The 15,626-nt window shown below is 46.3% G+C and overlaps 1 protein-coding gene across 5 annotated transcripts in view; it reads left to right on the forward strand.

The window, feature by feature from the left end:
• Window positions 1-15,626, forward strand: part of mib2 (MIB E3 ubiquitin protein ligase 2) — a 281,262-nt gene that overhangs the window by 99,273 nt on the left and 166,363 nt on the right. The window lies entirely within an intron of this gene.

Raw genomic sequence — 15,626 nt, forward strand, 5'->3', positions numbered from 1 at the left:
TAATTGGACTGCCATTTCTTTGTTCCCCATTATAAATTCCCCTGATTCTGACTGCAAGGGACCTACGCTTGACTTCACCAATCTTTTTCTCTTCACATATCTATAGAAGATTTTACAGTCAGTTTTTATGTTCCCTGCAAGCTTACTCTCGTATTCTATTTCCCCCCTCTTAATTAATCCCTTTGTCCTCCTTTGCTGAATCCTAAACTGCTCCCAATCCTCAGGTTTGCTACTTTTTCTGGCCAATTTATATGTCCTCTCCTTGAACCTTATGCTATCCCTAATTTCCCTTGTTAGTCACAGTTGAGCCACCTTTTTTGTTTTATTTTTATGCCAAACAGGGATGAACAAATTCTGTAGTTCATCCATGCGATCTTTAAATGTTTGCCATTGCTTATCCACCGTCAACCCTTTAAGTAATGTTCCCCAGTCCATCCTAGCCAACCCGCGCCTCATGCCATCGTAGTTTCCTTTATTTAAATTCAGGACCCTAGTCTCTGAGTCAACTACTTTACTAATGAAGAATTCGATCATATTATGATCGCTCCTCCCCAAGGGACCTCGCACAACAAGATTGCTAATTAATCCTTTCTCATTACATAATACCCAGTCTAAGATGGCCTGATCTCTAGTTGGTTCCTCGACATATTGGTCCAGGAAACCATCCCATATACACTCTAGGAATTCCTCCTCCACAGTATTGTTACTAATTTGGTTAGCCCAATCTATATGTAGATTAAAGTCACCCATGATAACTGCTGTGCACTTATTGCACGCGTCTCTAATTTCCCATTTAATGCCATCCCCAACCTCAGCATTACTGTTTGGGGGTCTGTATACAACTCCCAATAATGTTTTCTGCCCCTTGGTATTTCTCAGCTCTACCCATACAGATTCCACATCATCAAAGCTAATAACCTTCCTTACTATTGTGTTAATCTCTTTAACCAGCAATGCTACCCCATCTCCTTTTCCTTTTTGCTTGTCCTTCCTGAATATTGAACACCACAGGATGTTGAATTCCCAGCCTTGGCCACCCTGAACAATATCCAAAGTGGTATATCTGTTTGAAAGGGGGATGGCCACAGGGGACCCCTGCACTACCTGCCTGCACCTACTACTCTGCCTGGTGGTCACCCATTCTCTTCCTGCCTGTGCAGCCTTTACCTGCGGTGTGACCGACTCCCTAAACGTGTTATCCACAATGTCCTCAACATCGCGAATGCCAGTAGCTGCAGCTGTATACACTTCCCACACACATGGTCGTCAGGGACACAGGAAGTGTCCCTGATTTCCCACATAGCGCAGGAGGAGCATGCCACGGGGCCGAGCTGTCCTGCCATGACTTACCCTTTAATTAATTTAAATTAAATTAAATCAAATCAGTACCGCTAATTACACTACAATTAAATGATATACTCAAGGGCCCTTGGTTACTAGCACTCCCCGATACACAACAGAGACCTTAGAAACTATAACCACAAAAATTTAAGACCGTCTACATTTTATAAACTATTAATCTTAACTGTCAAACTATAGAGTAGCATAAATACTCACCTGGCCGTACTCACCCAATCAGCTGCTTCCTCTTGCCCGCGTCACTTTTTGAATCATGACGTGGCTCCGGAACGCCGCTGCCAGTCTGTGAGATTGGTAAGCCTCTGTATAAAAAAAAAAAAAAAAAAAAGCCCGCAAAAGTGAGTTTAAGTACTCACTGTACCGCCGCTCTCTGCTCCTCCTGACACTGGCCTCTACCATTACATAAAAAAGGTTTATATGGTTTATAAACTATTTCATCCATCATTACATTATTAAGCAATGTGTTAAAAGTCTTGTGTATACGCACAATTCCTGAAAGGGAGCTTCCTTCTTGTAAAGTTTTTTCTGCCATGCTATTTCCATCACACTTTTTCTATCTTGCTTAATTTCCCTATTTTTAAATATCCTGGCCAATATTTATCCTTCAATCAACATAACAAAAACAACAGATTATCTGGTCATTATCACATTGTTGTTTGTGGAAGCTTGCTGTGTGCAATTGGCTGCCACATTTGCTACATTACAACAGTGACTGCACTTCAAAAGTACTATTTAGCTGTAAAGCGCTTTGGGACATCCTGAGGTCGTGAAAGGCGCTACAGAAATGCAAGTCTTTCTTATTCTTTTATTTTTAATTTTATTTCTAGCCTAATGCTCATATTCTTACATCTAGCTCCCTCCTAAGTTCAAAATTTCACATCTCTGAGATGAAGTGATGATGGCACCATCTTTGGTTCTGTTGCAATGTAGTGAAATGTGTTGGTTCCCCAGTAAGCAATGTCACTGGGCTAGTTGTAAATACACCGTGGTATTTGCTTCAGGCGGAATCTGCTGGATTCAGTGTAGATATTTTGTAAGCCGATATCGAGGATGGGGGTGAGAGGAAAGAAGTGACTTTTTTTCGCTGACTACTTTTAACAACCTTCAATACACATCTGCTTTGTGCCATAGAATGATGAAATGTCAGGATGCATTACCAGACATTTTGTAAACTTTAAATTGACCACCCTGTTGGACAGATCAAATAACTTTGCCTGTCAAACCAAGGGATTACTTTTAACAACTCAAGTATAAATAGACATCTTTGCCAACGTGCAGTGAAATGTTGCTGCTGCAGATCGAGATCCCTGATGCTGCACTAAAATATCAGCAGGTGGAACTCCTCCCGAGAAGCTGAACTGTATAATGAATTTCATTATCGGTGTTCATATTCTATTTATGATATGAGCAATCACGTATTATAAAAGACAATAAAAATTAGACACTTGTTGGAAACAAAAATGGGCACAAACATTGTCGAAGAAAAGTCAGTTTTCATGTGAAGCCTTTAACAATGAGTCAGCTTTTTACATTAACTGGTGAATACCAGAAATTCTAGGCTGACTGAGAGTGCTGCACTGTCGGAGGTGCCGTCTTTCGGATGAGACGTTAAACCGAGGCCCCGTCTGCGCTCTCAGGTGGATGTAAAAGATCCCATGGCACTATTTTGAAGAGGAGCTGGGGAGTTCTTCCCGGTGTCCTGGCCAATATTTATCCTTCAATCAACATCACTAAAACAGATTATCTGGTGATTATCACATTGTTGTTTGTGGGAGCTTGCTGTGTGCAAATTGGCTGCCGGATTTCCCACATTACAACAGTGACTACACTCCAAAAAGTACTTAATTGGCTGTAAAGCGTTTTGAGACGTCCGGTGATCGTGAAAGGCGCTATATAAATGCAAGTCTTTGGGATTCAATCGGCTGGGAAAAGGATCATTGAGAAAGAGAGTAGAAACAGTGTGGAGAGATGGAGAGAGGAGCGCTAGACAGAGAGACTGGGGAGAAAAATGAGAGGGAGGGCGGAGAAGGAACGCGAGGAGGAGCAGCGGTGTGATTAATTAATCAGAATGAACGGCTAAAACTTCCAGTACAATTTAATGATAAATACAAGGAAATGTGACTAGAAGGTGATATTAGGATGTTGTCAGCTTGAGAGTTTTATTGTACTCTCGGCGAGTGTGCTTATCGCTATCAGCTCCTCTGTCTAAATACCATCAGCATATCACCTGTCCAACGCGAGCCAAGAACACACTAGATCACGTTTACACTCCATTCCGGGATGGATACAAGGCCCTCCCCCGCCCTCCCTTCAGTAAATCAGATCACGACTCCATCCTGCTGCTACCCACCTATAGGCAGAAACTGAAACAGGAAAAGCCTGTGATGAGATCTCTACAACGGTGGTCGGATCAATTAGACGCTATGTTACAAGACTGTTTTGATTCCACTGACTGGGATATTGTAATGAAATCTGTTTGTCTTGATCCTGTATTCATTTTGCACTCATGTATATTACCCTCCCCCACTGTGTATAGTTTCACTTCCTCTTTCCCGACTAACCTGGGAGGTTCCAGGTCTTGGCTCTTGGCTCCGCCCCTGACTTCTCTTACATAAAGATCCCAGGATCTGTATGACTCATTCCTGTGAACCAGTCGGCGTGTTGAGATGTTAGCTCTGATCTTAGTGATTAAAAGCCAACTTGTTTAAGTCTATAACTTCTAGTTTTGTGGTTATTGAAGGCCCATCAATTTTAATCACTAAAGAATACTAGGATGGATCGACTCCTAAAACCAGAGCGTCTGGACTTGGATCCACATTCTGCTGAAGCATCAAATCAATTTGGACACTGGCTCAAATGCTTCGAACTCTTCGCAGGGGCCTCATCCGCTAGCGAGGTAGATAAACTGAGTCTACTGACTATTCGCACAAGTCATCGGATTTATTCATTCATCCGGGACGCCACCTCTTACATGGAGGCCATCACTATCCTGAAGGCCCAATACCAGAGGCCGGTAAACGAAGTGTACGCCAGACATCTGCTGGCTACACGCAGGCAGCGACCAGAGGAATCAATGGACGATTTCTTACAGGGCCTAAAGGACCTGGTCCGGGACTGTAGCTGCAAGGCCGTGACGGCCAACGCGTACTCTGACGAATTAGTCCGCGATTCCTTCATCACGGGCCTCAAATCGAATTATATCCGGTAGAGACTGCTGGAGAAGGAGGTCCTGGACTTAAAAAAGGCAGTGGCCACTGCGCGATCGCTGGACGTGGCCCAGAGAAACTCTGACTCTTATTCTTCCGGCCATGCGGCCCTCACCGCCTCGTGCGCGCCGAGGGGGCCGCCATCTTGGAATCAGCCATCTTCCCCATCCAGGTCTCAGACCAGCTCTACGCCGCCGGAGTCCCCACACAGAAGTTCACCCAGGAGTCCTACTACAGCGGCAATGTCTCGAGGCCCGAAATGCTACTTCTGCGGCCAGGCCAAGCACCCCAGACAACGATGCCCAGCGAAGGACGCTACATGCTTCAAATGTAAGAAAAAGGGGCATTTTAGCAAAGTCTGCAGGGGGAATCCGATTTCCAACTCCGTCACCGCCTCGTGCGTGCCGTGCGGGCCGCCATCTTGGGATCCGCCATCTTTTCCCGACTCAACGGCCGCCCAGGGCCCAAAAGTGGCTTCGCTCACGGTGGATCAATCCAGGCCACACCCGTTGACAAAATCCATGATGGACATACAGGTAAACGGGAATTTAACGAAATGTTTAATTGACTGTGGGAGTACCGAGAGTTTTATCCACCCTAGCCTGGTACGGCGGCACTCATTAACGGTAACCCCTACACGGAGCAGAATTGCTATGGCTGCTAAGCCCCACACTTCGGACATTTTGGGCTACTGTGTGGTAACACTGACTGTAAAAGGCACGGACTACAAGGATTTTAAACTCCTCGTGATGCCAGAACTCTGTGTTAATGTAATCTTGGGCCTGGACTTCCAGTGCCACCACGAAAGTGTCACGCTAGCATATGGCGGGTCCCAGCCACCACTCACAGTCTGTGGCCTATCAACCTTAAACATCAGCCCGCCCTCTTTATTCGCTAATCTCGCTCCGAACTGTAGGCCCATAGCGACCAAAAGTAGACGGTACAGTCTGGAAGACAGACACTTTATCAAAGCGGAAGTGGACAGACTCCTGCGGGAAGGCATTATTGAATGCAGTACCAGTCCGTGGCGTGCCCAAGTAGTCATAGTTAAAAATAGCGAAAAGAAACGGATGGAAATTGACTACAGCCAGACTGTTAATATTTATACCCAGCTGGACGCCTACCCTTTACCCCGCATATCAGAAATGGTCAACCAGATTGCGCAATACTGAGTCTTCTCGACTATCGACCTCAAATCCGCGTATCACAAGCTCCCCGTTAGAACGGAGGACCGCCCATACATCGCCTTTGAGGCGAACGGACGCCTCTACCATTTTCTCAGAGTGCCCTTCGGGGTAACAAATGGGGTCTCGGTCTTCCAACGTGAGATGGACCGCATGGTTGACGAGAATAAACTACAAGCTACCTACCCCTATCTGGACAATGTCACTATCTGCGGGCACAACCAGCAAGACCACAATCTAAATCTTGCGAGATTTTTAAAAACTGCCCTAAAGCTGAATCTAACCTACAACGAAGACAAATGTGTCTTCAACACAACCCGACCCCTCATTAAATCGACGTCCTTCCCACTATCAGCTGAAGCTCGGGAGGCTTTCACCAGTATTAAACAGGACATTGAAAGGGCTGCAGTGTGTGCAGTGGACGAATGCATTCCCTTTCAAGTCGAAAGCGATGCTTCAGACTTTGCCTTAGCTGCGACCCTCAATCAGGCTGGGAGACCTGTGGCCTTCTTCTCCCGAACCCTTCAGGGACCTGAAATCAGGCACTCTTCTGTCGAGAAGGAGGCACAGGCTATAGTGGAGGCAGTGCGGCACTGGAGACACTACCTAGCCGGCAAACGTTTCACCCTGCTCACCGACCAGCGGTCAGTGGCTTTCATGTTTAATAACAAACAAAGGGGGAAAATCAAGAATGACAAAATACTCAGGTGGAGGATCGAACTATCCACGTTCGACTATGATATTATGTACAGGCCGGGAGCCCTTAATGAACCCCCAGACGCCCTATCGCGGGGAATGTGTGCCAGCATTCGTACGGACAAATTACAGGGTCTCCACAACGACCTCTGTCACCCAGGGGTCACCCAACTATACCATTTTATAAAGTCCCGCAATCTGCCCCACTCCATCGAGGAGGTCAGGGCAATGACCAGAGCCTGCCACATCTGTGCGGAATGCAAGCCTCGTTTCTACAGGCCTGACCGTGCACACCTTATCAAAGCCACACGGCCATTCGAGCGCCTAAGTCTGGACTTCAAGGGACCCCTTCCCTCTGCCGACCGTAACGTATACTTCCTCAATATCATTGATGAATATTCCCGCTTCCCCTTCGCCATTCCCTGCCCAGACATGACCAGTGCCACGGTCATCAAGTGTCTCTGTAATCTATTCTGCATGTTTGGCATGCCGAACTACATACACAGCGATAGGGTGACGTCATTCATGAGTGACGAGCTGCACCAGTTCTTGCTCTCGAAGGGGATAGCCACTAGCTACAACCCCCGGGGTAATGGGCAAGTGGAAAGGGAGAATGCTACTGTTTGGAAGGCTGTCACGTTAGCCTTAAAGTCAAAAGGCCTTCCGACCTCCTGCTGGCAGGAAGTCCTCCCAGACGTGCTCCACTCCATAAGGTCTCTGTTATGTACTGCCACTAACGCTACCCCTCACGAAAAGATATTCGTTTTCCCCCGAAAATCCACCTCGGGCATATCTCTACCCGCGTGGCTGACGTCTCCGGGGACAGTAGTATTGCGGAAGCACGTGAGAGGCCATAAAACGGACCCCCTTGTGGAAAAGGTACAGCTCCTGCATGCAAACCCTCAGTACGCCTATATCGAATACTCTGACGGGCGAGAGGACACTGTTTCCATAAAAGACCTCGCTCACTCGGGGAGCGGAGAGAACGATGGGAGACTACCCGATGAAGACCTACACTGCAAAGAGACAGGACGCCCAGAGGTATCAATACCCAACTTTAACCTGGAGGACACTGCAGATAACCTGGAAGACACTGCGGAGGCCCGGACAGCGGAGGAACCAGAATCCACTCCCCTAGAGGCACCCCAACCGGCTTTGCGCCGATCACTGAGAACTGCAAAACCTCCTGACAGACTCACTTATACCAACTTTTAAGAAACATCACCCCGATGGACTAAATCTATAGAAGGGGTGAATGTAATGAAATCTGTTTGTCTTGATCCTGTATTCGTTTTGCACTCATGTATATTACCCTCCCCCACTGTGTATAGTTTCACTTCCTCTTTCCCGACTAACCTGGGAGGTTCCAGGTCTTGGCTCTTGGCTCCGCCCCTGACTTCTCTTACATAAAGATCCCAGGATCTGTATGACTCATTCCTGTGAACCAGTCGGCGTGTTGAGATGTTAGCTCTGATCTTAGTGATTAAAAGCCAACTTGTTTAAGTCTATAACTTCTAGTTTTGTGGTTATTGAAGGCCCATCAGATATGTTCCGGAATGCCTCGAACAATGACATCAACACATATACAGATTCAGTCATTAGTTTCATAAACAAGTGCATAGATGACGTCGTTCCGAGGATTGTTGTACGAACATTTCCCAACCAGAAACCATGGGTAAATGGTGATATCCGTGCTATGCTAAAAGCACGGTCCATCGCATTCAACTCTGGGGACATAGATGAGTACAAGAAATCAAAGTACGAGCTAAGAAAAACCATCAAAAAAGCAAAAAGACAATACACAGAAAGTGGAGTCACACTATCATAGCTCAGATTCGCGAAGGTTGTGGAGTGGACTCCAATCTATTACGGACTACAAAGGGAAACCCAGCTGTGTCATGCCCAGCAATGCCTCTCTCCCGGACGAGCTTAACACTTTTTACGCCCGGTTTGAGGCCAACAACAACTGGCCTGTTACAAGGGCACCTGCGGCTCAGGACGACCGGGTCTTCTCGATCTCCGTGGCTGACGTGAGCAAGACTTTTAAGAGTTAACACCCACAAAGCACCCGGTCCAGATGGAATCTCTGGGCTTGTCCTTAGAGCATGCGCTGACCAGCTGGCAGCCGTGTTTATGGATATATTCAACCATTCACTGTACCAGTCTGTAGTCCCCACCTGCTTCAAGATGACATCAGTTATTCCAGTCCCCAAAAAAACAAAAGTAACCTGTTTAAACGACTACCGCCCCATAGCACTCACTTCTGTCATCATGAAGTGCTTTGAGAGGCTGGTCAAAACCCACATCAACTCCTTACTAACTGACACACTGGACCCACTCCAATTTGCCTACCGCCCAAAAAGATCTAGGGATGATGCCATCGCCACTGTACTGCACACTGCCTTATCACACCTGGATAAGAGGAACACCTATGTGAGAATGTTGTTCATTGATTATAGTTCAGCATTCAATACCATTATCCCCTCCAAGCTTGTCAACAAGCTCAGTGAGCTAGGACTTAACACCTCCCTATGCAACTGGATCCTGGACTTCCTGACGGGCAGACCCCAGGTGGTGAAAATAGGCAGTAACACCTCCTCAACACTGATCCTGAACACGGGAGCTCCCCAGGGTTGTGTGCTCAGCCCCCTTCTGTACTCCCTGTTTACTCACGATTGCGTGGCCACGCACAACTCCAACTCCATCATCAAGTTTTCTGATGACACTACCGTTGTAGGCCTGATCACAGATGGCGACGAGACAGGCTACAGGGAGGAGGTAAGAGCTCTAGCAGAATGGTGCAAGTACAACAACCTCTCCCTCAAAATCAGCAAAACAAAGGAGATGATCGTGGACTACAGGAAGCGGCAGGGGGAGGGACACACCCCAATCTACATCGAAGGGGCTGAGGTGGAGAGGGTCAGCAGCTTCAAATTCCTGAGTGTATTTATTACGGAGGACTTAACGTGGTCACATCACATTGACGTCGTAACGAAGAAGGCTTGTTCTTCCTCAGGAGACTGAAAAAATTTGGAATGGCCCCCCAGATTCTCACCAACTTCGACCGGTGCACCATCGAGAGTATCCTGTCTGGCTGCATCACTACCTGGTATGGCAACTGCACCGCCACAGACCGCAAGGCTCTGCAGATGGTGGTGAAAGCTGCACAACATACTATAGGAATTAAATTACCTGCTGTCCAGGATATCTACCCCGAGAGGTGCCGGGGGAAGGCCCTGAGAATCATTAAAGACGCGAGCCACCCCAGCCACAACCTCTTCGCCCTGCTCCCGTCCGGTAAGAGATACCGAAGCATACGGTCTCGTACCAGCAGGTTTGGAAACAGCTTCTACCCCCAGGCCATAAGACTCATGAACGTATAATTTATTATTATTTATTACTGTTTTATTTATTATTGCTGTATTTCTATTAGTATTTTATCATTGTTATGCCATATTTATTCCAATGTTGGGAGGACTCATAAAAATCAACATTTCATTGTGCAGTACACACGCCTGCTGCATATATGACAAATAAAATTGAATTGAATTGTCTGTTGTGGTGAACGTTACTTTTTCATATTTGGGATCTGACATTTATGCGCAGAATACTTCTGCGCAGCTTCTGGTTCATTGGTAGCAGTCACTCCGTTTCTATAAGTGAGCAGCATAAAGAAATATTAGAGAATTATGGGAAATCAATACAAATAATATTATTTTGGAGGCATTCCTGAATTGTTCAGGTACTTAAGTTGAGTAACACAAGAATAAATGATCAGAGTCCAGCAATGCAGATGGACAGCAGTGTGATGACACCCTGTTCAGTATGCTGTTCGGGCCAGGTCTATGTAGTGGTGGCAGGCTTGGATTTTGTACCATTACTCGGTCTGTTACATGCAGTGTTACCGACCTGAACTCGCTGGACTCTGTCTCCTGGCGTTCCCATTGTATTGGGCAATGCCTGCTATTTCTCTTTTGATTTATGTTTGAGTTCGTAGTGGGGCTTGCTTACTTTAAGCTCACAGTGGAAACACATACATTCCTTCTGTAAAATCTTGGCATGGCATAAACATTTTGATAATCCGTATGGCCTCTAGATTGGTGGCTCATATTTCCACTGGTGCTTTTTTTAAATGACTTACTAGTGTCGGACAAAGACACCGGAAGCTGCGAGACAGTAATGCCAATCTGGGCTCTGCTGTTAACCTGATCACAAACCTATGACCGCATTAATGTTAATACCACCACAGACACCACAACCAATTAATGTGCAACCTTTCCTGCCCTCTGCTGCACACTTGCACTCTCTGAGCTTTAGCGTCCGATTACCATCGAGTCAGAGCAGCGAGCGCGACAAAAATGATATTTTGAGCTATTTTAAATAACTCGGCTGGTTTAACCACTGGTAATGTTGTGCTGCATGAAGTGTACAAACCGAGCCGAGCAGCTGGCTTAAGGAAACAAACTACTCCTGCCATGCCTAAAGTCATTCATTTGGGTCTATGTGTACCCGTTTTGAGGGCACTCAGTTTGTCTTTCATAACCATGGGTTGCTGATGTCTAATCTGAGTTTTTAAAATTCATTCCTGGGATGTGGGCGTCGCTGGCGAGGCCAGCGTTTATTGCCCATCCCCAATTTCCCTTGAGAAGATGGTGGTGCGCCACCGCCTTGAACCGCTGCAGTCCGTGTGGGGAAGGTACTCCAACAGTGCTGTTCGGGAGAGAGTTCCATGATTTTGACCCAGCGACGATGAAGGATCGGTGATATATTTCCAAAGCAGGATAGTGTGTAACTTGGAGGGGAACTTGGAGGTGGTGGTGTTCCCATGCGTCAGCTGCCCTTGTCCTTCGAGGTGGAAGAGGTCGCAGGTTTGGGAGGTGCTGTCGAAGAGGCCTTGGCGAGTTGCTGCAGTGCATCTTGTAGATGGTACACACTGCAGCCACGGTGCACCGGTGGTGGAGGGAGTGAATGTTTAAGGTGGTGGATGGGGTGCCAATCAAGCAGGCTGCTTTGTCCTGGATGGTAACAAGCTTCTTGAGTGTTGTTGGAGTTGCACTCATCCAGGCAAGTGGAGAGTATTCCATCACACTCCTGACTTGTGCCCTTGTAGATGGTGGAAAGGCTTTGGGGAGTCAGGAGGTGAGACACTCACCGCAGAATACCCAGTCTCTGACCTGCTCTTGTTGCCACAGTATTTATGTGGCTGGCCCAGTTAAGTTTCTGGTCAATGGTTACCCCCAGGATATTGATGGTGGGGGATTCGGCGATGGTAATGCTGTTGAATGTCAAGGGTCGGTGGTTAGCCTCTCGCTTGTTGGCGATAGTCATTGCCTGGCACTTGTGTGGTGCGAATGTTACCTGCCATTTATCAGCCCAAGCCTGAATGTCGCCCAGGTCTTGTTGCATGCGGTCATGGACTGCTTCATTATCTGAGGAGTTGTGAATGGCACTGAACACTGTGCAGTCATCAGCGAACATCCCCACTTCTGACCTTATGATGGAGGGAAGGTCAGTGATGAAGCAGCTGAAGATGGTTGGGCCTAGGACACTGCCCTGAGGAATTCCTGCAGCGATGTCCTGGGGCTGTGATCATTGACCTCCAACCACCATAACCATCTTCCTTTGTGCTCGGTATGACTCGAGCCAGTGGAGAGTTTTCCCCCCGATTCCCATTGACTCCAGTTTTATAAGGGCTCCTTGATGCCACACTCGGTCAAATGCTGCCTTGATGTCAAGGGCAGTCACTCTCACCTCACCTTTGAAATTCAGCTCCTTTGTCCATGTTTGGACCAAGGCTGTAATGAGGTCTGGAGCTGAGTGGTCCTGGCAGAACCCAAACTGTGCATCAGTGAGCAGGTTATTGGTGAGTAAATGCTGCTTGATAGCACTGTCGATGACACCTTCCATCACTTTGCTGATGATTGAGAGTAGGCTGATGGGACAATATTTGGCCAGATTGAATTTGTCCTGCTTTTTGTGGACAGGACATTGTCGGATAGATGCCAGTGTTGTAGCTGTACTGGAACAGCTTGGTTGGAGGTGCGGCTTGTTCAGGAGCACAAGTCTTCAGCACGACAGCCAGGATGTTGTTGGGGCCCACAGCCTTTGCTGTATCCAGTGCACTCAGCCGTTTTTTAATATCACGTGGAGTGAATCGAATTGGCTGAAGACTGGCTTCTGTGATGGTGAGGACCTCGGTAGGAGTCCGATATGAATCATCCACTCGGCCCGTCTGGCTGAAGATGGTTGCAAACGCTTCAGCCTTGTCTTTTGCACTCACATGCTGGGCTCCACCATCATTGAGGATGGGGATATTCATGGAGCCTTCTCCTCCAGTTAGTTGTTTAATGGTCTACCACCATTCACGACTGGATGTGGCAGGACTGCAGAGCTTTGATCTGATCTGTCGATTGTGGGATTGCTTAGCCCTGTCTATAGCATGCTGTGTGAAAAGTGTTGCCGTTTCCGATACAGCAGACAGCTTTCTTTGCTGTTTTTTAACTTCGTGGTTTGTTGTCTACAGCTACATTCTGGGCAACCTTCCTTTACATTATGAAACAAAACAAAACTTCAGATTTGTTGTTAATTGTTTTGGCAAGAAGCTTTTTCGTGTACTGTGAATATCTCTTCTGTTCCCGCAAGCGATTGTACAAAGAAAAGTGAATTTAGGGCTTTTTTGAAATGGATCTGATGTTATTTAGCAGCCAGTCTCCAGTATTAAGAAAGTTCTTTCAAAGATGATTAAAAATGTACTTGTTCAATTGAAATTTTCCTTACGAAGTAGTTAACCTAGTTGACTGCTTTATTTATGACCCATATTGAGGGATATCCTCTGATCCAAGTGTCAGTTTGGCTCGGTTGTTGAGTCAGAATGGTTATGGGTTCAAGTTCCACCCAGACTTGCACTCCTAATCTAGGCTGACACTTTAGTGAGGGGGTGCTGTATTGTCAGAGATGATCTCCTTAGTTTGATGTGTTAAACCAAGGCCCCATCTACCTGTTCAGTTGGACGTAAAAGATCCAATTGCACTGTTCAAAGAGGCGTATAGAATTCTCTCCGGGTCTAAACAGACCTCCTTCAACCATTCTCAAACTGGTCATCGATTTAAAATCATTGGCAAAAGATCGAGAGGGGCGATGAGGAGAAATGTTTTCACTGAGTTGTCGGAATCTGGAACGCTCTACCTGAATAGGTGGTGGAAGCTGGCTGCATAAATAATTTTCAGAGAGTTGGACGGGTTCTTGAGGATGAGGAACTTGCAGGGTTACAGACAAAAAGCAGGGGAGTGGGACTGTGCACGACTGCTCTTTCCAAGAACCAACCGACCGAATGGCCGCCGCCTTTGCTGTAATTTTCTATGATATTACTAAAATTATTATCTGGCCCTTCACTCGTTTGCTGTTAGTGGTACATTGTTTTTTTTTCATTCGCTTATGGGATCTGGGCATCGCTGGCAAGGCCAGCATTTATTTCCCATAAGAACATAAGAAATAGGAGCAGGAGTCGGCCATTCTGCCCCACCATTCAATAAGATCATGGCTGATCTGACCTTGGCCTCAACTCCACTCTCCTGCCCGCTCCCCACAACCCTCGACCCCCTGTAGCTCGAATATCTGTCAATCTCCACCTTGAATATATTCAATGACTCCGCCTCCACGGCTCTCTGGGGTAGAGAATTCCACAGATTCACGACCCTCTGAGAGAAGAAATTCCTCCTCATCTCCGCCTTAAATGGGCGACCCCTTATCCTGAAACTATGCCCCCTAGTTCTAGATTCCCCCACGAGGGGAAACATCCTCTCAGCATCTACCCTGTCGAGCCCCCTCAGAATCTTGTATGTTTCAATAAGATCACCTCTCATTCTTCTAAACTCCAATGAGTATAGGCCCAACCTGCTCAACCTTTCTTCATAAGTATGCAATTACTGCAGTGCAAAGAAATTGAATTTTGAACTTTATGTATTTGCGACATGTAACAGTTATTGTGAAAGTTAATTTTTATTTTTCCTTTTTAGGTTTATGAAGTAATTTAGAGAAATGAAAGTGCAACATTAACCTTTTCTGTTCTCAACAGTTTCAGGAATTTCCACTTTCCAAGGGAACGGAGCAATCATTTTGGAATGAGTCTTACAAACGTTCTAAAAATACTGTATGGGCAATCTTTACAGGGACTGTAATGTGTGAAAGGGAATGTTTCATGTGGGATAGACCACATAAGCCATTTTTAATCCAAAGGAAAGTCTCCTGCCTGCAGTATATAGTGGACTATTTCAGCCTGCTGTGAAAGGTCGAGCCCAGCACATAAGCTGTGACGCCATGTTGGAATTCTGTTGGCCATTAATTTCTCTTAAGTTGGGTAGCACTACAGCCAAATGGACAACAGCCACTGCGTTGCTGGCCTAAACTTCAAGAAGGTGTTTTTAGATAATACTGTAGATCTGTTCCTTGTTTACAGGTTGCTGAAATGACGTGTTAATGTGCTGTGGCATGGAGCAGTGGGTGACAGGATAATTCTTGCAATTCTACACATAATGAGTTAAGAGTTTCTGCCAGACCGTTGAGGGAAGATGCTGAACAATATAAAGGGCTTAATTTAATTGAATTATGGAATTTCAGCAGAAATTGACCTGCTCTGCTTTCCCTGAACTCTTGAGAAAGCACAGGGCTAGTTCTAGAGGCACGTCGCCTGTCTATCCTCTGTCAGGGGAGGTATGTGACAGCTGCTTCAAAGCAGCAGTAGCCTTTAACCACATCACCTGGCCAGCCCTTCAATCACTCTCTCCCTACATTACAACAGTGACTACACTTCAGAAGTACTTCATTGGCTGTGAAGCACTTTGGGATGTCCCGAGGTCATGAAAGGCGCTATATAAATGCAAGTCCTTTCATTTCCTTTCCTTTCCATTCCATTGCTTTCCTTAATGGTCAGAAAACTGTGTGCAGTGTGTTCTTGAATGTTTGATCTGCACTATCGGCAGATGAGGCTCCCTGCCAGGAGCGCAAGGCCAGAAAATCACCCCTATGGTCTGCTCTGTTCAACTTTTACCCTGTACAACACGACAGCAGATTTTGTGCGCAGTATTTTCAGTGAGATGGCATCGGCAAAAGTCTACAATGGTAGCAAATGTAACTTTTCAGATTTTTTTAAAGTATTAAATGCAATTTGTGATCCGATCACTTC

Source organism: Somniosus microcephalus, chromosome 25, assembly GCF_052327205.1.
Source record: "Somniosus microcephalus isolate GS21.2 chromosome 25, FLI_Smic_1.0, whole genome shotgun sequence".
NCBI lineage: Eukaryota > Metazoa > Chordata > Chondrichthyes > Squaliformes > Somniosidae > Somniosus > Somniosus microcephalus.